Below are 25,946 nucleotides of genomic sequence, written 5' to 3'. Positions count from 1 at the left end.
ATACATCAGTCACGTTGAATTTGTCCCTCACTGAAGAGGCAAGTGCTTTGTGCCCCTGCCGGCTAAGTTTTTCCCCTCGCTTTCTAAATTGCATTCCGCCTCAGTCGAAAAAGACGAGGCAAGTCCTTGCTGCACAGCCTGCCTTCCCATCCGTCCGGGTGTCTTAGCCCCCAACCCTCCCCAGCCCCCCCCCCCCCATTAAAAAAAAACAAACTGTCCACATGGGCAGCACCAAAGAACATCGCCCCTCGCAGCATCACTGCCTCTGGCGTTAATTGCCCACACTCGCATGACAACACATTAGAGGCGAGAGGCAGGAGAATTCACAGTTCGGGCTGGCATTGTCATTAACTCAAGTCTTCGGTGTCAACTCCCTCCCCTTCGGAGCGCTCCTGCCCGGCCTTACAGTCAACCTCCGCGCGGCGTTGTCTGGCCTTCGTTGGTTTGTGTCAGCTCTTGAACATTATTTAAATGTAGTTTGGGGTCCATGAATGCAATTACCATTGTGTTATTATTCAGAGGCAGATTGTTAAGATGCAGGCAGCTGTACAAGGAGATGCCCTGTGCTGTGAGGTCCAATTTAGGAGGGCCTTGCGCGGCGCGCGCGCACGGGGTTGCTAGGCAACCCCCGGCTACCGAAGTGGAGGCCTCGCTCCGGAGTGGGAAGGAGCCGGGCGCCTTCAGGGAATTGGAGGCAGTGGTCAATCCAAGACTGGCACGGCGCCGGGGAGGGGGCGGGGACAGGGGTCCTCGGGGCGCGCAGGGTGCCCACCCAGCTAGCAAGCACGTGGCGCTCCCGCGGAGGGAGATCACAGAGGAGGTGCAGAAGCCCGAGGTGGGCCAGGAAATTGCCCAAGGATACCCAGAGCAGATGCTAATATGATTCTCCGTCCCCGTCTTCTCTTTGCAGGAAATGAGCAGGTTTGCAGGGAAGCTGGTGGCCTGAAGTTTAAGACCGAGGCGTCGGTGCTGGTGAGTAGGGATTTCGCCTTTTCCCTTCCGTGATCTCACCGTGTTCTGAAATGTGCGTGGGCTTCCCCGTGAGGGGAAGGGGGCATGACCTGGATGGATGGGATTTGGGTTCTACTGAAGGTGCCTGGCCCTGGGTGGGGTGGGAGCCAGGCACCCAGGGCATGGAGTAGGAGGACGTTTGGTATCCTGGCTCTGCCCTCTAACTGGAGGCTGTGTGTCTCCCAACTCTGCCCCCCCCCCCCAGCTGTGGACAGAGAGGGGGCTCCCTTGACTGATAGGTGTGGGGCAGAGCCAGACTTCTCTGGGAAAAAGAGATGAGCATCTGTACGGCTCTAAGTTTGCTGCTAGTCAGACTGACCGTATTTGCAACAGTAAAATTTTATACAGGCTGTGAAACAGCGTGTAAAACTAAGTGCAAACATCTGGACCCAGCCGCTCATCAATCAGAAAATATCGTTAATTGCCAGGTGCCTGGCGTTACCTGGAGGCTCTGGGAAACCCAGGAGAAGAGGGCTAGGCTGTGCCTCAGAGGAGCTTTCAGTCTGGTGTGGAAACGGGAAGACATCTGTACGTGAGGCCGTCACAGAACTTTCTGGAAGCCTTTGTCAGCCAGCTCTGGCTCCCATGGCTCAGGCAGGAGTGCTGGTGATGCGCAATGGCCGGGGAAGGAGAGGCTGGAACTGGGCTGGTGGTGGAGGAAGGAACAGAATGGGGGCAGAGGCTCCTACGGGAGGCCCCCTCCCCAGCAGCGTGGAGGACAGCGGTGGCTGGGAGAGGAGGGGGGAGGGTGTCAGGGGCTTCGGGGCTCGGGGCAGCCTGTGGAATGGGCAGCATGCGAAGACTCCTGCATCTGTGTATGTGGAATTAATGTTTCTGCCTGTTGGTCTGTCGCTCCGGCACGTGAAAAGGGCTCTGTGAATCCGTCATTGAACTTGAGGTTGACATCCATATGAGTCCTCCCTGAATGTCAAGGGGAGAGAGAGGCTTAGCTGCAGGTGAAGGCTCCCCCACCGCAGCCTCAGGAGACTGGAGGTGGGAAGACCCCCATGCTGCAAGTGGAGGGTCCCCCTGACGCCATTCCCATGTGCCCCTGCCTTTCCCTGGAGCTGCTGTTCACGCAGAGAGCTCTGGGTAGGTGAGCAGGAAGAGGGCAGCTGGGATGTGTTTCCTTAACAGAGGGCACTTAGTCACGTGTTGCACGCAGGCAGAGGAAGCTGGGTGCCAGCCAGTGCTCACATAGCATCACTGGCTCGTGGGGGGGTGGGGGTGCATTTTACAAGGGCTCCGTTGGGTGGGTCCGTTTTGCAGGTGAGGAGACTGGGGTTTGGAGTGACTGGATTTGCTCTGGTTTGCAGAACTAGCCCGTGGTGGTGCCGAGGTACCGCACTGGCTTCCCACTGTGCGTCGCTGGCGGCCCCTCTGACTGCACAGTAGGCCCAGCTTTTCGTCCTGAGGAAGCAGAGTGTTGCCCAGCAGCACCATGGGCTGCGTGTGAGAATCTTTGTTCCAGAGGTCCGCGTTCGCTGTTGCTGGCTATGTCAGACTGGTGGTCTTTGGCAGGGTGGGAAGATGGCGATGGTTCTGTCTCCAAAGAGGAAGGCTCCTGTGTGCTGCTGCTGCTGCTTCTTTTTTTTTTTTTTTTTTTTAAGATTTATTTATTTGAAAGGCAGAGTTAAAGAGAAAGAGGGAAGAGAGGGAGGGAGGGAGGGAGGGAGAGAGAGAGAGAGAGAGAGAGAGAGGTCTTCCATCCACTGGTTCACTCCCCAAATGGCTGCAATGGCTGGAGCTGGGCTGATCCAAAACCGGGAGCCAGGAGCATCTTCCAGGTTTTGCACGCAGGTGCAGGGGCCCAAGGACTTGGGCCATCTTCCATTGCTTTCCCAGGTGCATAGCGGGGAGCTGGATCAGAAGTGGAGCAGCTGGGATTCAAACCAGTGCCCACATGGGATGCCGGCACTGCAGGCAGCTTTATCTGCTATGCTACAGCAGCTGCCCCTTCTGGTGTGCTTCTAACACCAGAACCCATCCTTGTGCTGGAGCTGTTGGTCATGGACTTGGGCTGGTTTTCCTAGAAGCAGACCTTGAGATGGGATTCCAGGTGCCTGTGCTGCACCTCAGGCAGCTCTTTGGAAGCACTTGTAAGGGGAGAGGAACGCAGAATAGGGAAGGAGGAGCCGAGTGAGGATGTCGGTGTGATTTGAGTCAATGGCCTGCAGTGCTGTCATTTGTGGGCAAGGGGCAGGGCTCATGTTACTCTGGTGTCATCAGCTGTCCCCACAGTGCTGCTGGTGGTGCTGCCTCCAAGGAATGACCTCAGCCCAGAGCCGAGGGCCCTAAGGAGGTCATAGGTGAAAGCCTCATGCCACACTCTTGCCATCTGGGGAATGGGTGCCCCTGCAGCCCCAGGGGACTGAGCGGGGCATCGGCTGTGCGCATGCTCAGGTCTACAAGCGTGGCTGTGGAGAACACAGCCACAGGCCGCTTTCCCGTGACCCGGCAGGCATCGTCACGGCAACAACTCTGCGATTTAAGAGCACAGGTGTTAAAATAGAAACCAGTAACGCCCAAGACTGTTTCTACCGTAAATGATGTATGCTTTTTTTTGCCTTCTGGACTCAAGTTTTATTCTTAATAGGTAATACTGTCCCATGGCTGTGAATTCACAAGTACCACAGGTTTTCTGTAAAAGCCTGCCCACGACTGGCCCTGCGTGGGCTCCCTCCTTCCCTAGCGACAACCGTTACGACCGGGTTCTGTGTTGCTTTCCAGCCATAGCCGATGCATGCCAGCCACGGGGAGGTTGGATTGCAGAGCTGTGCTGAGGCTGACGCAGTATAGAAGATTCCACCTTCCTAGGCCTCCAGCAGCAGGAGCTGGGGCTATTCCAGAAGGGGGTGAGGCTGAAATGAGCCGTTTTCGAAGAGGGAACAGTTCCTAAAGCGAGTCCGCTCTCAGTGGACTGTTTCCGATGCATAAAAAGTTTGCAAATTTTGCCAGACTCCTTGGAGTTGCCATATAAACAACTGATGTAAGAATTGCAAATCATTATTGTTTCCAGTGCAGACAGTAATCGTTATTATTTAGAGCGGATCCCACATGGAGATTCGATATCACAGCCCTTGGAAGCTGTAAATCTTGGAGATCTTTAAAAGGGTTTTAAATTTCAGGAAATTTGCTATGGAGTGCAAATGATGGAGGTCTCACTGCATCTCTTACGGCTGTGATTTGCATATTATTTTATGACTTACTGAACCGTGCTTCGTTTCCAAGTGCAGGTAGAGCTCCTGCACTCAGCGCCCCTCGTGTGTTGTCGAGGTACTTTCTCGGTGGAGGAGCTGGGCAGCAGTGGAGCGGGCTCCTCTGGGGGCGAGCTGCCTGCCGCAGGAGGTGCGGAGCTGCATTGAGGTCACCTGTCAGGAAACGTGCACTCCGCGACAGGCACACTCCGCGACAGGCACACTCCGCGACGGGCACACTCCGCGACGGGCACACTCCGCGACGGGCACACTCCGCGACGGGCACACTCCGTGAGGGGCACACTCCGCGACGGGCACACTCCGTGACGGGCACACTCCACGACGGGCACACTCCGCGACAGGCGCACTCTATGACAGGCACACTCCGCGACAGGCGCACTCCACGACAGGCACACTCCGCGACAGGAGCACTCTATGACAGGCACACTCCATGACAGGCACACTCTGCGACGGGCACACTCAGTGACAGGCGCACTCTATGACAGGCACACTCTATGACAGGCACACTCCGTGACAGGCACACTCCGCGACGGGCACACTCCGCGACGGGCACACTCCACGACGGGCACACTCTATGACAGGCACACTCCACGACAGGCACACTCCACGACAGGCACACTCCGCGACAGGCGCACTCTATGACAGGCACACTCCGCGACAGGCACACTCCATGACAGGCACACTCCGCGACGGGCACACTCCACGACAGGCACACTCCACGACGGGCACACTCCGCGACAGGCGCACTCTATGACAGGCACACTCCGCGACGGGCACACTCCGCGACGGGCACACTCTGCGACGGGCACACTCCGCGACAGGCACACTCCACGACGGGCACACTCCGCGACAGGCACACTCTGCGACAGGCACACTCCGCGACGGGCACACTCCGCGACGGGCACACTCCGCGACGGGCGCACTCATGACAGGCACACTCCGCGACGGGCACACTCCACGACGGGCACACTCCGCGACAGGCGCACTCTATGACAGGCACACTCTGTGACAGGCACACTCCGCGACGGGCACACTCCGCGACGGGCACACTCCACGACGGGCACACTCTATGACAGGCACACTCCGCGACAGGCGCACTCTATGACAGGCACACTCCACGACGGGCACACTCTGCGACGGGCACACTCCGCGACGGGCACACTCCACGACGGGCACACTCCGCGACGGGCACACTCCGCGACGGGCACACTCCGCGACGGGCACACTCCGCGACGGGCGCACTCTATGACAGGCACACTCCACGACAGGCACACTCTATGACAGGCACACTCCGCGACAGGCACACTCCGCGACGGGCACACTCTGCGACGGGCACACTCCGCGACGGGCACACTCCACGACGGGCACACTCCGCGACGGGCACACTCCGCGACGGGCACACTCCGCGACGGGCGCACTCATGACAGGCACACTCCGCGACGGGCACACTCCGCGACGGGCACACTCCGCGACAGGCGCACTCTATGACAGGCACACTCTGTGACAGGCACACTCCGCGACGGGCACACTCCGCGACGGGCACACTCCACGACGGGCACACTCTATGACAGGCACACTCCGCGACAGGCGCACTCTATGACAGGCACACTCCACGACGGGCACACTCTGCGACGGGCACACTCTGCGACGGGCACACTCCGCGACGGGCACACTCCACGACGGGCACACTCCGCGACGGGCACACTCCGCGACGGGCACACTCCGCGACGGGCGCACTCTATGACAGGCACACTCCACGACAGGCACACTCTATGACAGGCACACTCCGCGACAGGCACACTCCGCGACGGGCACACTCTGCGACGGGCACACTCCGCGACGGGCACACTCCACGACGGGCACACTCCGCGACGGGCGCACTCTATGACAGGCGCACTCTGCGACGGGCACACTCCACGACGGGCACACTCCACGACAGGCACACTCCACGACGGGCACACTCCGCGACAGGCACATTCCACGACAGGCACACTCCGCGACGGGCACACTCCGCGACGGGCACACTCCGCGACAGGCGCACTCCACGACAGGCGCACTCCATGACAGGCACACTCCACGACGGGCACACTCCGCGACAGGCACACTCCGCGACAGGCACACTCCGCGACGGGCACACTCTACGACGGGCACACTCCGCGACGGGCACACTCCATGACGGGCACACTCCATGACGGGCACACTCCATGACAGGCACACTGCACGACAGGCACACTCTATGACAGGCACACTCCACGACGGGCACACTCGCGACGGGCACACTCCACGACAGGCACACTCCGCGACGGGCACACTCCACGACGGGCACACTCCACGACGGGCACATCCGCGACGGGCACACTCCACGACGGGCACACTCCGCGACGGGCACACTCCGCGACGGGCACACTCCGTGACAGGCAGACTCCATGACAGGCACACTCCGTGACGGGCACACTCCATGACGGGCACACTCCGCGACGGGCACACTCCGCCACAGGCACACTCCACAGACTTCTGCGGTGCCACCATGTTGAGTCTTGGTCTGTGCACCTGCGCTCCCAGTGACTTGCCCTCAGCTCACCTGACCTGGCGTCTGAATTTTGGTCTCCCAGGTTTGGTCCGGTGCCTACAAATGTCCACCCGGACCCCCCTTGGCCACCTCATCAGCCTGACACGTGTGCTTTTCTCCTGCGGACGAGCTCCTTCCTTCATGTCTGCAGTCCTGGGTTGCGAGAAAATTCTCTAACTTGTGCGTGACCTGCTCCAGCCCCGATCCAGGTTTTGGTGGCACCCCCAGGAGGCCATGAAAAAAAAATCTCATTTCCGTCCATGAAATAGAATTATTATCTTGATTGAAATAATATCTCTCCCCAACCTGCAACCAGATAAAGCCTGAAGTTGGTGGTGTTTCCTTATCTCCGCCGAGTTTGCAGGACAGAGTAATGGCCTGTCAGCCGCGGCGGGGAGGGGCAGGGAGTGGGTTCTGTGGTCCGGAGGGGAGGGGCGGGAGGTGGGTTCTGTGATCCAAAGTCCTCAGCTCCTGGCCTGGGAGGGGACCATGGCTGGTGCAATGTGAAATAATTCCACTGATGACAAACGCCACTCTGTCCCAAAGAGGGTGGCATGGAGCCTAGAACGGTGTAGGGCCCCAGTGTCTAGCACCAGTGGCCAAGTGCGGGAGCCTGCACAGGCCCAGGTTGCTTGTGTCCCCAGAGCCGGAGCTCCTCGGGCTTCTGTCGGAGGAAGACTGGGCTTGGGGAGGGGGGCGCCAGGGCCTTCTCTGGGGAAGCAAACAGGATGACTAGAGGCCAGCGGGCTGCCCTGCATCTTAGTGGAGCGGCAAGAGCTGTGGGCAGGGGCGCGGAGGGTCTCGGCGCCAGTCCCACCTGCGCTGGTTTTGGTGCAGCTCTGGGCACTCCTCACTGCTCAGAGAGGGCGACACGGGGGTATCAGGAGAAAGCTTCGAGGCAAGGTTTGTGCCGAGTGCAGGAGCCCGGCCACGCCCCTCTCTCCCCACTGTGCCCCACCCACTGAGTGGGGCGGCTCTGCTATGTCCAGAACTCTCAGAAGCGAAGTCGCTGGCTCCCTGGGGCTCTGTGGCTCTGCTCCTTGCACTGCTGAGTTCCTGAGACTTAAGAGCAGCTCCCTTCGCGTTAGGGCAAAGTTGGGTAGACAGCAAGACCAACGCACCGCTGGCAAGTCCAGTCCGGTCCAGTCCGGTCCTCACTCTCCACTGCCCTAGGGTCTGGCCTATGGAAAGTCATCCATTCACCTGTGGATAGGAAGGTGTCCATGGCTGGCCCTTTTCTGAGTACTTCCTCTGTGACAGGCACTGTTGCAACTGTTTGCTCATGCAATACCTCACTTAGCCCTCACAACAGTTGCAAGTATTGCATAGTTTTACTGTAAAGGCCCAGAGAGGTTAAGTGACTAGCCCAAGGTCACACAGCCAGTGAGTGGTGGAGCTGGCACCTGAAGCCAAGTAGTCTGCTTGGAGGCTTGACAACTTAAAATCGACTGTTTCAGGACTGAATAATAGAGTTCAGACAGCCCTGACTCACCAGGCTGTACACCAACATCCAGAAATAGAAGTTAGGTAATAATTCTACCTGTGTCATGTTCCATGGAGGGGTTGCTGCATGGGGTGGCAGCCTGGATCGACCTTCTTGTCAAAGTGCCTGATGGTGGCCGCCTGGAAGCCCAGATCCTCTCTTCTCATGGGACCCTGCAGAGCTGTCCAGCTGTATCCACAATGTAGCACACCAGGGGGTCCCTGACCCATCCCACGGCTCCCTGCAGAGCCCCCCAGCCCAGCCCCAGAACCTTGACTGTGAGAGGAGAGCTGGCCTCGCAGGGCGTGCACCTGATTACCATGGCAATCACCAGCGGAACGGAGTGATTTCATGATGCAGCCTCATCTGGGATAGGAACAGGTGTGCAGGGAAATCAGCACGGTAGGTCTTGGGAGATTCATATTGGATCGGGGATTGCTCAAGGAAGCAGGAGCAAAGAGGAAAGGCAAGAAAGCCTTCCCCTTGCATCGCTCCTGCCTGACATGTCAGCTCACACCTCCCCTGGGAAGCCCTCCTTGGTCCATGCAGCCCTCGGGGACCTTGGCTTCCTCTGACCACCTGCAGCCCGCCATCAGAGTGGCCACTCTTGTTCCTCAGGCAGCTGGAAAATCCCCCAAGGGACAGGCATTTGTTCTGGGAGGCAGACCACCAGACACGAGCCACGTGCACCGTTCGGAGAACCCTAGATTAGGGCTCCCCTCCTGCCATGGTGCCCCAGGAGGACCTCTGAGAAGCCAAGAACCTCTGTCTCCCAGGGCCTGACCAGAATGATCACCGGGAGCCCCCTGAGGGAGCCCGGGGCCCAATGGGAGGAAAGCCAGCTGTGTTTGGTCCTGCCAGGGGCACTGAAGGCATCCGCGTTGTGCTGTGCCTTCCAGGGACAGAGCAATGGGGACCCCAGAAATTGCAGCGCAGCTTTCATGTCCAAGCCTCAGTGTCTCCGGGCACCATCCTGTCCACCCACTTCAGAATCAGCTGCTGACCTGGATGTGCGAAACCACACTCCTGGGACTGGCAGGGGCCACGTCCTGCCTCTGCGGCAGGGGGGCGGGGCTCCAGCGCAGGGCGGGGCCGAGCAAGAGGCCCGCGCACCACGGATGGATGATCGGCCCACCCAGGCCTCGCCAGCTCCTGTGACACAGAGAAGACAGAAAGGACCTGACTGTGGCATTGCGTGAAAGGCCTCCCTCTCTGCTTTCAAGTAGACAGTGCATCAGAGAAGTCGCCGGACCTCCCTGACGACGCGACAGGCATCAGCCCGGGTTGCGATTTTAATGAGAGCGAGCCCCACGTGCGCGTCTCTCAGAACTCATTCTGGAGAACACGTTCTGCCTCGTGTTCCTCTCGTTGAATCAGGCCCCTAGCGAGTTCCCCACAAAAGCTTTAGACACAAGGAGAAAGGCCCTCCTCCACCAACTTCCCTCTTTTCATTCCCGCCTTGTAATGCGTCTCGGTTCGTGGAAACTTAGGAAAAAATGAAATGACGTTGGAACCAGAGGCAGCACGCCTCGGGAGGAGGCCGGCGACAGCAGCCTGCTTTTGTTCTGCGGCGTGAACGTCTTGGCGCCGGATCCCTCACTGGGGACACGGGGCCTTGTGCGCAGATAGCAAACGCCACCCATTGGGGGAGCCACTGCCTGCTCCTTGGGGCCCCAGCAGGAAGCAGGTGGCCTGTGGGTGCCTTGAAGCCAGTTAAGGCCCAAGGCTGGTGCAGAATGTAGTGAACTCAGTGCAGGACCTGGGGCTGGTGACCCTGGGGGCTGCCCCACCCACGGGGCTTAAGGACAAGGAAGCTGTGATGGTGAGGGCGGGGTCAGGGAGCCACCTTACCCTGGCCATGGCCCCCCTGAAGAGTGGGCATCATGGCAGTAAACATCTTGAGCTTGGCCTCTCCCCTCCTTGCATCTCCTCCTGGGTCCCCTTAGGAGGAGCTAGCAGGAAGCCAGAAGCAGGGGAGCCACTGCTGTGGGCTGCAGGGGTCAGCCTCAGGGGAGGCGGCCGGGCAGCGGCACAGCATCTTAGTGTGCAAGGATGGGCCAGGGTGGGGGCGGCCTGGCTGGGGGCAGATTTCCAGGCTTCATGAGACACCCACACTGCCGCTCACCAGGGCTCACAGCCCCTTTTGCCCAGAACTCAAAAATGGTGGCCTTGTCACAAAGCAGGCTTCTGGGAGAGGAGTCATGGGGCCATGGTGGAGCCGTGCCAGCGTGGGTCCCTATCTGGGACAGGAGCTGATGCAGGCGACCGGAATACTGCACATCAGGTACCGGGAGTCACTAGGCCCCTGTCTTATTTTTAATCGGATCATCCCACTTCCAGTTTGTATAACGTTTCCTTGTGATTAGGTCCAGGTTATGGGTTCTTGGCTGGCATCTGCCGCACTGGGTTCTTCTCGGGGAATCACACTGGAGGCCCTCATCGGTTGTCATCGGTGAGGCTAATTCCGCTCTCCTAGACTTGTCCGACTTCTTCCCTGTATAATAACTGGGTTCTCTGCTCCCTTGTCACGGGTAAGCAGCCCGTGGGGAGGCGTTCTCAGACACAGCAGGTGCCCTGCTCCGTATCGGTTTCCCCCGGAGAAGCCTCCAGCCACGACTCTTGCCTCAGCCCATCCTTACTCCAGGGGTTGCCACGCGATGGTTCTCCAGCCCCAGGCCTGCCCCCTTGTTTCCTGCTTGACCCTTGATGTTCTCCTGGAAGCAGCAGATTGTACTTATTTATCTACATACATCTGTGTGGGCCAAGGAGTTCCTGCCTTCCCCATGCTTGCTGCTTCTCACTGCAGCCAGTTATTTCCGTTCTTAAACTGTCCCAGATTTGAGCAGGCCCAGCCCTTAGCACCCGTATGTTGATGTGCCACCGTGCCAGTTGTGAGCACGCTGTTCTTTATGGGTAGGCGGGGCTTCCAGGTGCATCTTGTGCCTGCCCAGCACCCCGTCCCCAGATTCAGCCATCCCTCGGTTCTTTTTAGTGAGGAATGGAAAGCCTTCAAATTCAAGCCTGAACAAAATGGTATGCTTCCAGGCACATCACTGTCTCCCGTTTCCTGTCTTCCCCAACTCGGCTGTTTTCTGCTTGCACTCTTACTGCTTTTTGGAAAGATAAGCAACATGATGGTTTCTTGTTTTCCCTTCTTTACACCAAAGGTGACATATAATGTATGCTTTCTTTTTCACCTTTTTCCTTATTCATTGAACAGTTCTCCATACCACCTTAGAGAGGTCTTCCTCATCCCTTTTAACAGCTCGTGCCACCCTGCCGGGTGTACATAGCACTCTTTATTTAACTCCTCTTCTGTGGACGTCCACCCAGGGCATTGCCCATAGCTCGTAGGCACAAATAAAGCTGCAAGGCCTGTGCCTCTGTTTCACAGGCTTGGGAATGCACCTGAGGGGAGTTTCTAGGAATGCGATGATGGCGTCGCACCGTAACTGTGTATGTTTTTGTTACGTGTCTCCCGATTCCTCTCCGAGGGCTTGTGCCGGTTTATATGTGCACCTGTTTACCCACAGCTGTGCCAGCAGAAGGTTTAGCACATCCTGGAATTCTTCCCAATCTCGTGGACGTGGAACAGCATCTTAGTGGAATCTGAATTCTCAATTCTCTTGCTGTGAGTGAATGCAGCATCTTCCCCTATGCCTCAGAGGCTCTTTGAATGCCCCTGCTGGGGAATTGGCTGTTCATGCCTTTTGCCCATTTCCTGTTAGGTGTCTGGTTCGTTGTCCTTCCAGTGTGTAAGTCTTTTCTACACAAATGGCATTAGCCCTTTGCCTACCTTTGACTTTCCTTACAGAGTTTTTCATATAGGGACTTTGGTTGTAGAGTGAAGTTATTCAACCTTCTCTTGTTACCTTTGGGTTTTTACTCATAGTTCGGAAACCTCTTCTAACGCCCAAGTTATAAACTAACTCACCCATGTGGAAACAGAATGTTCTAATGGCTATATAATGCCTCATTGAAAAGGTGAACCATCATCTTTATACGTGCACTGAAAGGCAAATTGGAGTTCCCAGGCTGATGTGGCCAGAGGGGGAGCCGGCGCTCAGGGGTGTGGCTGCCCACGTCCTGTTGGTTTAAGACGGGTACAGAGGAGAATGTTGTCTGGCTGCAGTGATGGGCACACCTGCAGGAATCAGAGCTCATGGGGCTGACCCTGTCCTGTGATGGGAGCCACCAGGGAGGGCTGTGGACTTTGGAGGAGGGAGAGGTCCCTTGGGCTGAGCACTAGGACTTTGGGGCAGGGCCAGGCCTCGGGCGAGGCACTCAAGGTCATGCATGCAGGTGCAGGGCTGGCTCCTGGGAGTGGGCGCCTCCTAGGTGCCTCACTCTCCTTGCCCCGTCCAGTCCTCCTGTGGGGAAAAACGGGGACTGGAGCTAGGCCCTGCAGAGATGGGGAGACGGGTTCGTATTGCAAGCCCCGAGACTGCGTGGGCGGGAGAAGCAGTCCATCCATCAGGATGCTGGCCAAGTGGGTGTGGCTGGGTATGGGAAAGCTGGGGTTGGGGGGAGTCTGGGTGTACCCTGAAGGTGGTGGGAGCCACGCAGGACTTACATCTAAGAAATTGTGCCTACTCGGGGGAAGGAGGAGAAATCACAACCTCTTCCCAGAGTTGGTGTCCAGATCCAACGAGCTAATCGATGCAAACATGTTCACTTAGCCCCGGGCTGGTGTGGAGACTCAGCAGTCCCTCATTTCCTCCACTGGGAGCAGGTCCGCTGCTTAGCTCGATCCCCTGGGACAGTGTGCCTGTTCACAGGACGTGAGTAGCAAAGGAAACAGACAACTGTCCACTCCTGTCTGCTGACACCTTGGGAAAGTGGCATTGCTTCAAATCAGAGCTAGAAGGCTGCTCTGAGGCCCATTTTACAGAGGTGGAAACTGAGGCCTGAGAAAGCTGGCGGCAACTTAATGCCACACACAAGGCCCTGGACAGCCTCCAGAGAGACGTGGGCATTCATTTTCCGGCACCCCAGTACCTAGAAAGCACACACAGCCTCAGGGAGTATTTCCCTCCTGAACCTGCTAACCTAGACAGGAGAAAAGGCCAGAGGCAGGAGCAGCCAGGCCCTCGGCATCCCACTGTGGCAGGCGTGGGACAGGGCAGCCAACCCCCGGCAGGGCTGCCATTGCCCTCTCCTTCGCAGGCCTGGGCCTGGTGACAGTCTGGCTGCTCTGCCCAGAGCCCTTGTCTGCCCTGCCCTGGGCTCCTGCGGGTGGAGGCCAGGAGGTGGTGGACTCTCAGGAGCACCCGAGTGAGGCGGAAGGAGGGAGGGCAGCCGATTCCAGTTCACGGCTTCCTCCCCCACTGCCCTGCCCGCCCTCTTCAGTCCTGCGGCTGCTGCAGAGAGAACGGAACGTCCTGGAGCAGCCTCCCCAGGGACCTGCCAGCCCCTCCGCCCCCAGGGCCACTCCGCCAGGCTAGTGCTTGATCACTAGCACTGTCTTACTAAAGGGGTTCTGAGAAACCCCAGCACGCACCCGCCCTTCCATCAGGGGGCTCCCTAAAATCCATTGCCAAAGTTTCCCCAGCTCCAGGTCCCAGGTCCCTGGTTCTGGGCCTGTCCAGCCTGCATGGCCCAGTCCCCAGCCACCTCTTCCCAATGGCTTTCTCCACCATGGAGGGGGCGTGACCTTCTCCTCCTGTGCACCAGTGGGTTCCAGCACTGGGGGCTGGCCCTGCCACGTCTGTTGTCACAGGTGGAAGTGAATGAGGCCATTTGCCTCTTTTCATGCTGGAGCTACTTCTTACTCTGCTGTGAGCCCCCAGCTGCAAATGGAAAGACCATCGTGTTTAGAGACAGAGAGTACTAAGCTTGACCGCTGGCCTGATACTGGCCCTGTGGCCTCCCAGGAGCTGCTTTACCTGCCTCAACCTCCACTTCCTCATTTGTCAAATGGGACAGTCCTGGCTGCCTTGCAGAGCTATCACGGCAAAGTAGTCAGCCTGGTACGGGAGCTGGTACCCAGCAGGTACCTGTGAGCTCAGCCTGCAGGCCTCTCCGAGAGCCCCCGGGTCTGGTTGTCACCCAGGTGCCGACAGCCATTTTCATGGTGGCAACAGTGGATTTGCAGGTCCCAACTCCTGACTTTGGCGATGGAGGGCTTCTAGCATGTTCCTCACAGAGTAAAGGGTCTGGGCTGTGTGGAAAGAGACTAAGAAAACCAGAGGGCTGGGCTCCTGAGCCCAAGATAACTCATAGTGTGGCATCCCCACTGCTCCCCTCAAGAGATGGCCAGGGCCAGTCGGCGCCACAGGGCTTGGCAGGACCAGAGACAGAGCCAATGAGACCTGGTGCTGCTGCCTTCTCCCGGGCCCAAGGGAACTTTTGGGTCAGGTCCAGGTTCAGCAGAGTGGGACCTGCCACCCCCAGGTCCTACTGGCTGGCTGGTAAGTGCTATTGGGTGTGGGCTGTGTGCAGACCTGGGGTGCAGCTGCCCATGGGGTCAGGAAGTGAGGGGTGCCTGCCCCATGTGTGGGGTGGAAACCTGTGCAGCCACATGCAGGCGGGGCTTCTGCTGTCTGTCTGTCTCTGCAGATGGCCAGGCTCAGGGGGAGGGGTGAGCCAGGGAGCTGAGCTGACTGCAGGGGGCCTGGAAGGCGTCCATACATGCATGGGCTCTCCATGCACCTAGCAGGTGTCTCTCTCCTCCTGGCTATCTCTGAATATCTGAGGACCAGCAAGAGGGCTGGCCGCATACCCCCCTCCCCCAAGCCAACAGCCAGGACCCAAGAACTGAACGTGTCTGAGGCTGCTCCAAGTCTGGGGGACTCCCTTTCTGCCTTCCTGCAATGCAGGCTCCCCTGGCTGGATGGACGCCCAGACACCCGGCTCCCAGCTCAGCCTGCCCGCCCTCCTCTAGAGGAAGCACCAGGCCCATGGGTGCCAACCGGCCAGATGCCCCTGCCCAATAGCAAAGCTGGCGGCAGGTCAGCCCAGTGAGAGCAAGGAGCTGCTGGCCACCAGCCTGGCGCTGGGTGCCCCTCATACTCAGCACCCCAGAGACACCGAGGTGGTGCCCTGGGCTGGCGGCACAGTGGAGGATGGTTCAGCTATTGAGACCCCGCTCCTCACTCCCACCAGAGCACCCTGGTTGGCTGGCCTGCAGCCTCAAGAATGTAGCTGGGGAAGGTGTCCTTTGTGGTGGGACTTTGAATGATAATGGATAATGCCTGTTAGGTTAAAAGAGGTATGAGGGGAGGAGGGGATGGAGCCAGAGAGAGGCCTTCCCTCCATCCCCCACACGCTCAGAACAGACCATTTGTCGTCCCATGTGGGACACTTCGGAGAGAGAAAGTAGGTGTTATTATAGTCACACGGGAACAGGTGTGAGATGGGGCTCCATGAGCAGTACACTTGGCCGTGTTTATCATCTCCATTTTGATGACAAAGAAGGAAGAGTGTGCCACTCTCCCACTGTGGAATGAAGCATGCATCACACCACACGGCGTCACCTCCCTGGCCCCGGCTTCCCTGCCCATCAGATCCCGTCATTCATTCCACAGACACTGTGCCTTACCTGGGTGAAGCAAGGGGCCAGGTGCTACAAGTTCAGAAGTGACCCCGGCAGGCCCCTGGCACTGGGCCAGCTCTCTCAGGCCTCTGGGGTCCCTGTCTCCTCTAGAGACACAAGTAGAGCCCCACTTGGTCTAGTTTGGAGACCCAAAGCAGACAGCTCGGTCATGGCAGGGTGGGGCTGTCTCTGAAACATGTCCACTGGGCATGGAGGCAGGAAGGTGGGAAGTCCTATGCCCTTGTGGAAGGTGAACCTGAGATGCAGAGAGATGAACAGCATGCTGGGAGGTGGTAGGATTGGGATTTGAACCCACAGCTGTCCTCACGACACAGTCCGTGCCCTCTGCTCCCACCTTGCCTTCCTGCTGTCTAACTCTTACTTGCCTGTGTCCCCCACGCAGCCATCTGGACAGCAGACCCTGTGGCATAGGGGTGCCCCTCAGAGACAGGGCAAGAGCCCCGGACCATTTTTCGTGGCACACACCGGGGCTGGGTCTTAGCTCAGTCACTCCCCTTCCTCGCTCTTAGATTCCGCAGCTGGAAGCTTACCCAGTAAATACTTATGTTTCCTGTGTTCTGGAGTGGAGAGAGCGGGGAAGGGCCAGGGATCAGCGTTTGGGTGCTGTTCAGAGAAGGGAAGCAGGCTTGATGCAAAAGATACAAGGCCAATACTGTTCTTGGTGCAGTTTCCATTAGAACGTTAACTGGGACACAGGACTCCCTCTGGGTGGCCATCGTGCGGAGCGTGGGCACAGGCCACTCTGGTGCAAAGGTGGGGGAGGCAGGTCGTGGCCTGGGGCAGGGCTGAGCAGGGATTCGGTGGGAGTGGCCTCTTCCTGGGAGGGAGGAGACAGCATCGGGAGCTTCCCTCCCCCTCAGCAGACTCCACAGACGGATCCAGTGCCTCGCTCGGTGTATAGGAGGTGACCAGAAGTGCCAGTGGCCTCACTGGGTCCCCAGGGGCTGGCTCTAGTGTGGACAGCAGCATCCAGGGTCACTTTGGCAAAACTGTCACCCAATGGGACCCATTCCGGCTTGCTCCTGTCCACTGGGGACAGTGTGGTGACCAGGCCCTGGGAGCGCTTGGCACCTCTTGATGTTTCTCCCTGCTGGAGATACCTTTTGCCCCTCCCCTGATGTGCTGGTTCATGGGTCCTGTTGGCACCACTCAGGACTAAGCCTTCTACCTGCAGGTCCTTCTACCTGCTCGTAGCCAGGGTCGCTGCCCCTCCATGTGATGCTGTCACTCAGGTGGTCGGCATTCCCCGCCCCACAGCACCCCTGGGGGGGGCAGGGCTCCGTCACTGAGTCCTGCCAGCCAGTGATGGGGGAGGAGTCTGGCTCACTGTGGAAGAGAACTGCTTTGTGCACACGCAGGAATCCAGATCGAGTCCTCTTACAGAAACTTCTAGAATAGGCAGATTCGTAAGGACAGAGAGAAGATCCAAGGTGACCAAAGGTTGTAGGGAGGGGGATTGGGAAGTTGTTGTTTAATGGTTGTGGAGTTTTTGTTTGGGTTGATTAAAAAGTTCTGGAAGTAACAGTGGTGGGTACTCAACCTTCTGAGTACATTTCATGCCATTTAAAATGGTTAAAATATCAATGCTTATGCTACGTATTTACCATAATTTTTCTTTCAAAAAAGTGCTCCTATAAAGAGGCAATCAAAGAGTACCAAAGAAAATGAAAAAACTCATCATGGCAGGTGTGCCAGACAGGTACTCCATACCACGCATAAAAAGCGGCAGAAACTGAAATAGAGGAAAGGAGAGAGCTGGCTGTGAATGCAGGCCCCGGCAGGTGCTGGCTCTGGCAGGCTCCTCCCTGCCCTTCACCTGGGTTTCCTCATCTGTGGAATGAGGTGGTGGCCAGCACGGAGCGGGAGGAGCAGGGTGTGCGCCTGGCACAGGGCGGTGCAGACACGTGGACAGGAGCTGCATGGCTGTGAGTGTGTCCACTGTTAGTACTACACAGCCCAAGTTCAGCATGAGGGAGGGATTCACGCTGGCCGGTGTCCAGGGCTCTATCTGGAGGTTAACCTTGAGGGCCTAGCGTTTGGTAGAGGGAGGAGTGTGTAGGGGTGGAGGGAGAGTGGGGAGGGCCGGCTCCGAAGGCTCCTTGTGCAATCCGGGTAGGGCGATGGGCTTTGTGTCCTAAGATGTCACATGGGTTCAGCAAGGACCCGAGCAGGTGCAGATGAGTGATGGGGCTGCGCCCTGGCAGGGCCAGGTGCCCCCTCTTCTGCCCAGTGTGAAAGCCCGTACTCCTGCAGACAACGCGTGCCTGTCCCCGACGCTCGTCCTCGCTCAAGGTCGAGCTGATCTGCAATGTTTTCTTGGCCCCCAGGACAGAGTAACTGGAATGGTCCGTCATTCCCCACCCCTCCCCAGGCAGAGCTGTTCAGAGCTGCGGGCCACCAGGAGGCAAGGTGCTGTCTGTCTCCTCTAAATTGCTTCGTGACCTTGGACAGGAGCCTTCCTCCGGCTGGCCTGCAAATTTCCTGCTCTGTAGAGAGAAAGCTCCGTGAGTGTCCCTTCTACCTGTGACGCTGGGCCTCTGAGCCCTTCCTGGTTTGCAGAGCATCCCCCAGCAGAAGGTGCTGCCGCCTCCTGAGCAGTGGCAGGGTTTATGGAGCGTTTTTGGTTTAAGCGGCCATGAGGTGGTCCAGCTCTGGGAAGCCTCAGGCAAGGCCCCTGGCCTTGCTGTCTTCATCCACAAACTAAGGACAACAGTCCCAGAGTGGGTGGGAGGAGGGGTAGAGGCGAGGGTGGGGAGGTAGGGGTGTAGTCCTTTGAACGGAGCCTCACACACAGCAGGTGCTTAATAAATGCTTGGAGCTCCTTCCATGTGTAGAGTGTTTAATTCAATTAAATCCGTCGCAGCCTGGGTTATGCTGAGTTTGCTGAGATCCAGAGAAGCCGAGGCCCACTCTCTGCATTCGAGGGGTTTAGTAGCCTTTGCTGTGACGCAGGACGATAGCCAACGAGAAGTGCATCATCCAAGCGTTAGCGCCAGGGCTGGAGGGGTTCTGGGTAGGTCAGGGCAGGGGGAGGAGGAGCGCACTTGGCCTGAGCCAGCCTTAGCTGGTGAGTGTACACGTGTGTATGTGAGCACGTGTGTGATGTTCTGACCGGATGTGTGTGAGCATGTGTTTGCCAAAATAGCACAAGCAGAGGCTTATCCCGAGGGAGAAGTCGGGGGTTTTTGGCTGCGTCCTTAGGCAGCAGCGCATTCTGGGTTGTGTCGTGGCCTCGTGGCCACGTGTCGCGCCTCTCCTGCCTGTGGCTGTGATGGGCAAAGTGCCTGCCTCTGAGTGTGGGAGCAAGCCCCTGTGCATAACCCAGAGTGTGATTAATTTAATTATTTCAAAAGCCCCTTTGGTATTTCACGAGGGTCATGCCCCTGGCTGTGGGCTTGAATACAATGGCAGCAGGTTTCAATAAAATCAATTAATTTAATTTGATTTGGTTTTATGTACTTGGAGCTGGTGCCTCTTGAACTTGGTAGGAAAATTATTGCAGAATAAAAATGCATATTAGTACCAGAGCCCAGCGTCCTTGGACTTTGTGCGCGAAGCCTGCAGTACCGGTCACAGAGCCAGTCCCCTCTGACCTTCCTCCCACTGCCTGCCATTAACCCCTGGGACAGAGTTCATGGGCACTGCTGGGGCTGTTTGCATCACTCTTGTCACTTCCCAAGGCTCTGGCTTATCTGATGGTGAAATGAATGCATTTCCTCTTGCCTGCCTGCCTGCCTGCCATGGAGTTGGAGAGGTTTTTATTGGCGGTGGTCACAACAGCCTAGGGGGCTTGGTTACTGTCACTGGAAAGACACGTGAACCTGGGCAAGTCCCTTTGCTTCTCCCGGCTAGACACCTTCGGGCAAGGTGCCTTCCACTCTGCAGGAGGCCTTTCCCTGCTACCTCGGGGGAGGGCCTGTCCCAGGGTTGAGCCCCCTTCGTTTCTCCCAGGGGATGCCCTGCGCCCCCAACAGCAGGTGGCTTCTCCCCCACTTTCCTATAAGCAGGTGCATACTGTCCGCAGGCAGGGAGGAGGGCTGCTGCTCTGGGGCCCAGGGAGCATCCTGCCAACCCGCTGTTTTACAGATGAGGGAATTCAGCGGTGTTTCAGAGTCACACGGCCACAGAGCAGACCAGGCATGGCCACACTCACAGGCAGAGACTATGCTCAGGGCCCCTCTCCCAACTGTTCTTTTCACTCCTTCCTCCCATGGGGATCGGAGAGAGCTGGCCGCCCACCTTCAGGGCCTCCCTGAGAGGGCCCTGCTGGCCTCTGCTATGCGGGCCCCTGCATCCCTGCTCGCACCCAGGGGCTGCTGCCTTGCCCGGGATGCCGGAGGGCAGGACCCCATCCAGAAGCACCCATGTGGAGTGCACCCCAGGGCACTCCTGGTTCTCAGAGGCACCAAGGCTGCCCCTGCTGCCCGCCTGCTGGAGGTTGGCACTGACCCTCCGTGTCCTGGGTTAGTGGTGTTTTCCACGCGTAGCTCTGAACTCCCCGAGGCTCTGCTGTTCCAGACACTGAGTCCATCCTCTCCCCACACTTACTACAGAGAAGCACCTACTGTGTGCTGAGAACTGGACGCTCTCCTTACATTATCCCGTTTAATCCCAGCATTGGTACTGCTCGGTGCGCATCGCTGTGCTATTTCTCTACAGAGAAATGCCTGGCTCAGTTACAGCCAGGATGCGACAGTGCTGGGATGAACCCCACATCTAAGCCCAAGACTGGCACAGGGCTAAGTGACCCTCCCTGCACACAGTAGGAGCTTCACAGATCTAATGACGGTCCATCCCCTCCCCCCACTGTTACAGAGGACCTATGACAGTTTCCATTGTACACATGTAGCAACTGAGCCAGAGAGAAGTCACGAGCTCCAGTCTCCCAGAAAACAGGCCCACTAGGTCAGACTGTTGGCGACTCCCACCGCTTGGGTTCCCAGCTCAGGTACTGGCCTCCACCCTGCTGATGGCAGCGGCCTGCGGGCAGTGGCACATGCGTGGCCTGTGGGTGGGCAGCTAGCAAACGTGGGTGGGGGGGGTTCAACTCTGAGTTTCAGGTCCCCACGTCCCGCCCACCCCGGCAAGGCTTGGGCCTCTCCAGCTGTTGACCCTGGGCAGGGGAGGCACTGGCTGCTCCGGTGAAGAGGTTGGGCTGGGGCTGGGGCACTGTGGGAATGCAGGAAGGGGGGCCAGTCACTCTGGGCAGGGAGCTGGATGGGGCGCCGGAGGGGCAGGGCTATGGGCGGGGTGTTTGTGGAGGGGCGGGGCTCCAGGCTGGGACCGGGTTGGGGGCTCTCTGGCAGCCGGTATGCACTGGCCCCCAGGGTCCAGCGTTGGAGGCCAGGAGGCAACATCCAGGCTCTGCATTTTCAAGGATTGGGCTAGGGGCTCAGTGGGGCACGGGAGGTGGAGGAACCAGTCTGCCCAGCGCCCCCTGTCCTCAGCATGCTCAGGCATTCCTCCTGAGCAGTATCTCGGCCCCGCCCACCCACCCACCTCCCTCTTGGTTTTGCGTCCACCCCACCCCACCCCACCCCACCCCGCTCCTGGAGGCTTGAGACTCCTGTGTACTGGCTCCTCTTTTCTGGCCTTCCCCAAGCCTGGTGACTCAGCGAAGGAGACTGTAAATCAGTCCTGGACCCGTCTCTGTCCCACATCCCCTTAGGGTCCCCCTTTCCCAGGCACCAAGGGCCACAGGCCATCTGGCTGGCTGCTGGCAGGCGGGGAAGACCTGCGACTTAATCGGAGCTTATCACCCCCTCTTGTGTCAAGTCCTGACTTAAAAATCCTACCCCCACCCTGGGGTGACAGAGAGCTTTGTAGGTTCCTGAACTGGTGGTGTTTCCCCCCATTTGGAGCTCTTTGAGTGAGATGCCACTGTCCCTACTCCTGGGCACTACTGAAGGCTTCGCAGAGCCAGCCCTGGGTTCTGAAAGCCGTTGGCAGCAGAGTGGGAAGTGAGCTGCCCAAGGGCTCACTGCCTGCGAGTGGCCGAGCTGGGACCCTCGTGAGGACGGCTGCTGCTGTGCTGTGCTGTGCAGTTAGGGTGGCTCTGTGGCAGGGCCCTGGTGTAACAGGTGTACGGCCCAAGAGCGAACGTTCAGTAAATACTGGTGAGACAAATCAATGAGCCTCCAGCAAGAGAGGTGGATTCATGCGGCATTTTTTTATTTTTTAATTAATTTATTTTTTTTATTTTTTGACAGGCAGAGTGGACAGTGAGAGAGAGAGACAGAGAGAAAAGTCTTCCTTTTGCCGTTGGTTCACCCTCCAATGGCCGCTGCAGTTGGCACGCTGCGGCCGGCGCACCGCGCTGATCCGAAGGCAGGAGCCAGGTGCTTCTCCTGGTCTCCCATGGGGTGCAGGACCCAAGCACTTGGGCCATCCTCCACTGCACTCCCGGGCCACAGCAGAGAGCTGGCCTGGAAGAGGGGCAACCAGGACAGAATCCGGTGCCCCGACCGGAACTAGAACCCGGTGTGCCGGTGCCACAAGGCGGAGGATTAGCCTAGTGAGCCGTGGCGCCGGCCCCATGCGGCATTTTAAAACTGATTTATTTGAAAGGCAAACAGAAAGAGATCTTCTAACCATGCCCACCTCAGCTGGGGCTGGGTCAGGTCGAAGCCAGGAGCCAGGAATTCCATCCTGGTCTCCCACATGTGTGGCAGGGTCACAAGCACTTGGGCTGTCTTCTAATGCTTTCACAGGTGCATTAGTGGGGAGCTGGATAGGAAGTGGAGTAGCCAGGACTCAAACCAGCACTCCAGTATGGAACGTGGGCAAACCCAGCGGCACATTCATTGCTGCGCCAAATGCCTGCCCTGGATTAATAGGTCTTTTGGAAGAAGTGAAAAGACTGCAGGTCCCACAGGTAGGTGGGACTCCAGCCCCTTCCCAGAGTGTGCTGGTAAAGTGTTTGTCCAGCGCCGGCCCCACAGGACCCTGGCCTCTCCTCTGGCCGCCTGCAGTGCAGGCTGTGGTCCCTGAGGATGCAGGGGTCCGGCGGGGGCTCTCACGGGAGCCACAGTCGGCAGTTTCAGGTCAGAGCCGTCAGTTCTGTGACTCTTCCAGTCACTCCCCTCAACCCACCTCTGAACAGGCTACCAAAGACCAGGACATGTCTGTGCCCACGGGGTACTTCTGCCTCCCTGCCAGGCATTGTCTTAGGAGACCTGGGCCCCTGGCGTTGGCTCTGGGGCTCCCGGGGCTCTGAGAAGCTGCTGTGCTCCAGGGTCACAGGATTCCTGCCTCCTGGCCTGGAGTGTGTGCAGTATTCTGGGGGAGCAGCATTTTAGGAGAAATTCAGGTTGGACTACTGTGATCAGTTTTAATAAAGCATTTGGAAGAGGCTGAGTGAATGATTAAAAAATAGCCTCTGTGGTTGTAGTAGAGGCAGATCACCCCACACTGATTGGGATTTAGGGTGGTTGAGTTTGGCTGTGGGAAGGTTCATGTCTGGATGCTGTGGCCACATGGCCCCCATGAATCAGCAAGCAGTGCACATGTGACAGGCACAGGAAGGAAGGCACCTGCGTGTGACCTGCTGGCAATGAGGAATTTTGACCAGAAGCAATTCAGCTCCATCCACTGTGCTAATCTTTTTATTTGCAAACATTTATTGGCCACTTTCTAAGCCAGGCCCTGTGCTAAGTGTTCTATAAGCACTGGTTTCATAAGGCCACATTAGAACCCTATGAGGCGGGAACTACTCCTCTTCCCATGTTACAGAAGTGAGGTTGGCAAGTGGAAGACCACCAGGATTCGTACCAGGGCAGTCTGGCTTCGTGCCCTTAACCTCCACATGTGCAGGTGTCTTATGTGTTAGGACTGGGGGCTGGGGGCAGTGGGGAGTATCAAAGGGGATGAGCCATGACACTGGACCCCCCCCCAATTTCTGATCCAGTTGGGAGAAGTAAGCACAGGACTTGGCACATAGTAGGTGCTTGCCAAAGGACTCAGCTGAGTAAAGAGCGTGGGTACAGGTGGAGGCCCTTGAGAGCAGGAGCAGGCCAGTGTATTCTCTCCTACTCTAGTGCTTGTGCGATAGACACGGAACAGCCAGTAGGTCTGCAGGAACTACTGTGTGATGGGGAGGAGGGGACTTCAAATGGAGGGATTTCCCAAGGCTACAGCCTGCACCTGTCCAGGGTTCCTCCTTGCAGCCTCCTGATTGGCTGCTTGGAAGTGAGACAGTGGCTGGGACTTCATCCCTTCCCTCCCTCCTTGCCTCCCCATTGTCAAGTCCAAGGCTCTGGGGAGCTCATGCTGTGTGGGGAGGCCCTGGGGACTTCCGGGCTTTGTGCTCTGCCCTAGTCTGTCCCTTCCCCGCAAGCTTCACGCTCACCCTAATCCTTTAGTCAAACCAGGTTCCTTCAAAGCCTTGAGAGGGTGAACAAGACAGCGAGCTGGAGACGGCGGTGCCTGACTCTGTCCCCTGGGCTTCTCTCTCTCTGCCTCCTCCGCTGCATAGTTGGCCACCTTCGGTGCCCAGCAGAACAGGCCCAGGGTCATGGGGCACTCTGTGTGTTTGCTCAGTGGACAAACACCTCGCTGCACTGCCGAGTCTAATAACAACCCGGAGTCTTGGAGAAGAAGGCCCAGGAGCTGGGAGGAGGCAGGCCCAGGCAAGAGCCATTGCGAATTCTGCAGCTCCAAGACCCTCATTTTCAGGAAGGGCCAAGACAAAGAAGTGGTTGCCTAAGCCATGGAGAGAAGCAGGTTCCTGCCCTTGGCCTCTAGGCTGGGGGCCGTGACCTTGAGAAGCACGGTTCAGTCCTGTGGTCATTCTGCGGCTGGTTTGGGCCAGAGTCCCTAGAAAGCCAGCCAGGACTTGTTTGCCTGACACCTTTGCAGCCCTCCCCAGAGGCAAACCTGCCCTTGGCACCAGCTAAAACAAATCCACCAAAAGCAAAGACAAAGAGCAGGAGGAGGAGGAGGGACAGAGCTGGCAGCAGTATTTGCCCCTGGTGGTGACCTGGGCGTATTTAACTTGTCAGCTCTGTGACCCAGATACCATCTCGTTCCTGCTTGGCCAGCCTTGGGTGTTCCTCTTTGGCAACGTCCTGGAGGGAGAGGAAGCAGGGACTGGCCCTGGGACACCAAGGGAGAGTGCCAGGTGCCTGCTCCCCCCTCCCTCAGCTCTAGCCCCTCTCTTCACCCCATCCCTCCCCCAGTGACCACCCTGGGGCTAGGGGCACACACTGGGGAGCTTGCCATCGGCCCATTTTGGTTTCAGAACTGCAGAAGTGGGCACTGAGCCAGGCAGTAGGAGGGCATATGTACCCAGCACGTTTGAGTGGCGTTTTATGTGTGCCAGGGGCTGTTCTCAGCTCTCTGCAAATATCGGCTCAGGGAATCTCCACATGAGGACACGAGACAGGGGGAGGCCACCTAACTCGCCTCAGGTACCCCAGCAAGCTACAGCGGAGCCGGGCACAGGGGCCAGCTACCGGGTGCTTGAGATTCCAGGCTACCTTTCTGCCTGGACAGGTTCTTGCCACTTTGAAGAGTAATTAAACCGGCCCGGTCTCAGTTTCCCCATCTGAAACGTGGAGGTAACAGCATTACCCCTCAAGTGGATGCTTCAAGAACCATGAAGGGCCGTGCCCGAGGAGGGCTGGTCCACATTTGCAGCTGGCGTGGACTCAGCCCTTGAGGGCCAGTGGGCTCTGCAGCCCTGGTTGCCTGGGGAACCAGTGGGCACCCAAGGAGGTGGCCAAACCCCCTTTCCACATGGCAACCTTTCACGTTCAGCCCCAAGCCACAGTATGTGTGTGCGTGATGTGTCATGTGTTGCCAGGATGTTTCTATGATTCTTCTTGCTACGAATGCTCTCGTTCATTGAAGAGCCTTCACCCAGAGCTCTGCCTGCTTGTCCCCAGGGGCTCCCTTGCCCCCTCTCACCCTCACAGCTTGCCTACCCTGGTCCACTACTTAGTTTTTAACTACAGTGCTGGCCTGTGTTCAGGAGCTCCTTTATCCTCCTTGCCTGGCCCTGCCCTCTCCCCACCAGCAGCCAACGTCACTCCTGCAGTAGAAGACTGACATTTGCTAGGCATGCGTGAGCTTCACGTCACCTGCTGCTCCCTTCTAAGTACCTTTATTTTT

At 58.0% G+C, this 25,946-nt stretch overlaps 1 protein-coding gene across 1 annotated transcript in view; it reads left to right on the top strand.

Annotated features, from left to right (window-relative positions):
* The window catches only part of ZBTB7C (zinc finger and BTB domain containing 7C), a 313,347-nt gene that overhangs the window by 180,448 nt on the left and 106,953 nt on the right, over window positions 1-25,946 (top strand). Inside the window, exon 3 of the mRNA XM_062201631.1 lies at window positions 911-972. The gene's annotated coding sequence lies outside the window, so the exon portion shown is untranslated. The remainder of the gene's footprint in view (window positions 1-910; window positions 973-25,946) is intronic.

This window comes from Lepus europaeus, chromosome 9 (genome assembly GCF_033115175.1).
Source record: "Lepus europaeus isolate LE1 chromosome 9, mLepTim1.pri, whole genome shotgun sequence".
NCBI lineage: Eukaryota > Metazoa > Chordata > Mammalia > Lagomorpha > Leporidae > Lepus > Lepus europaeus.
The sequence above is the reverse complement of the archived record's forward strand: the minus strand, read 5'-3'. Positions and strand labels throughout refer to the sequence as shown.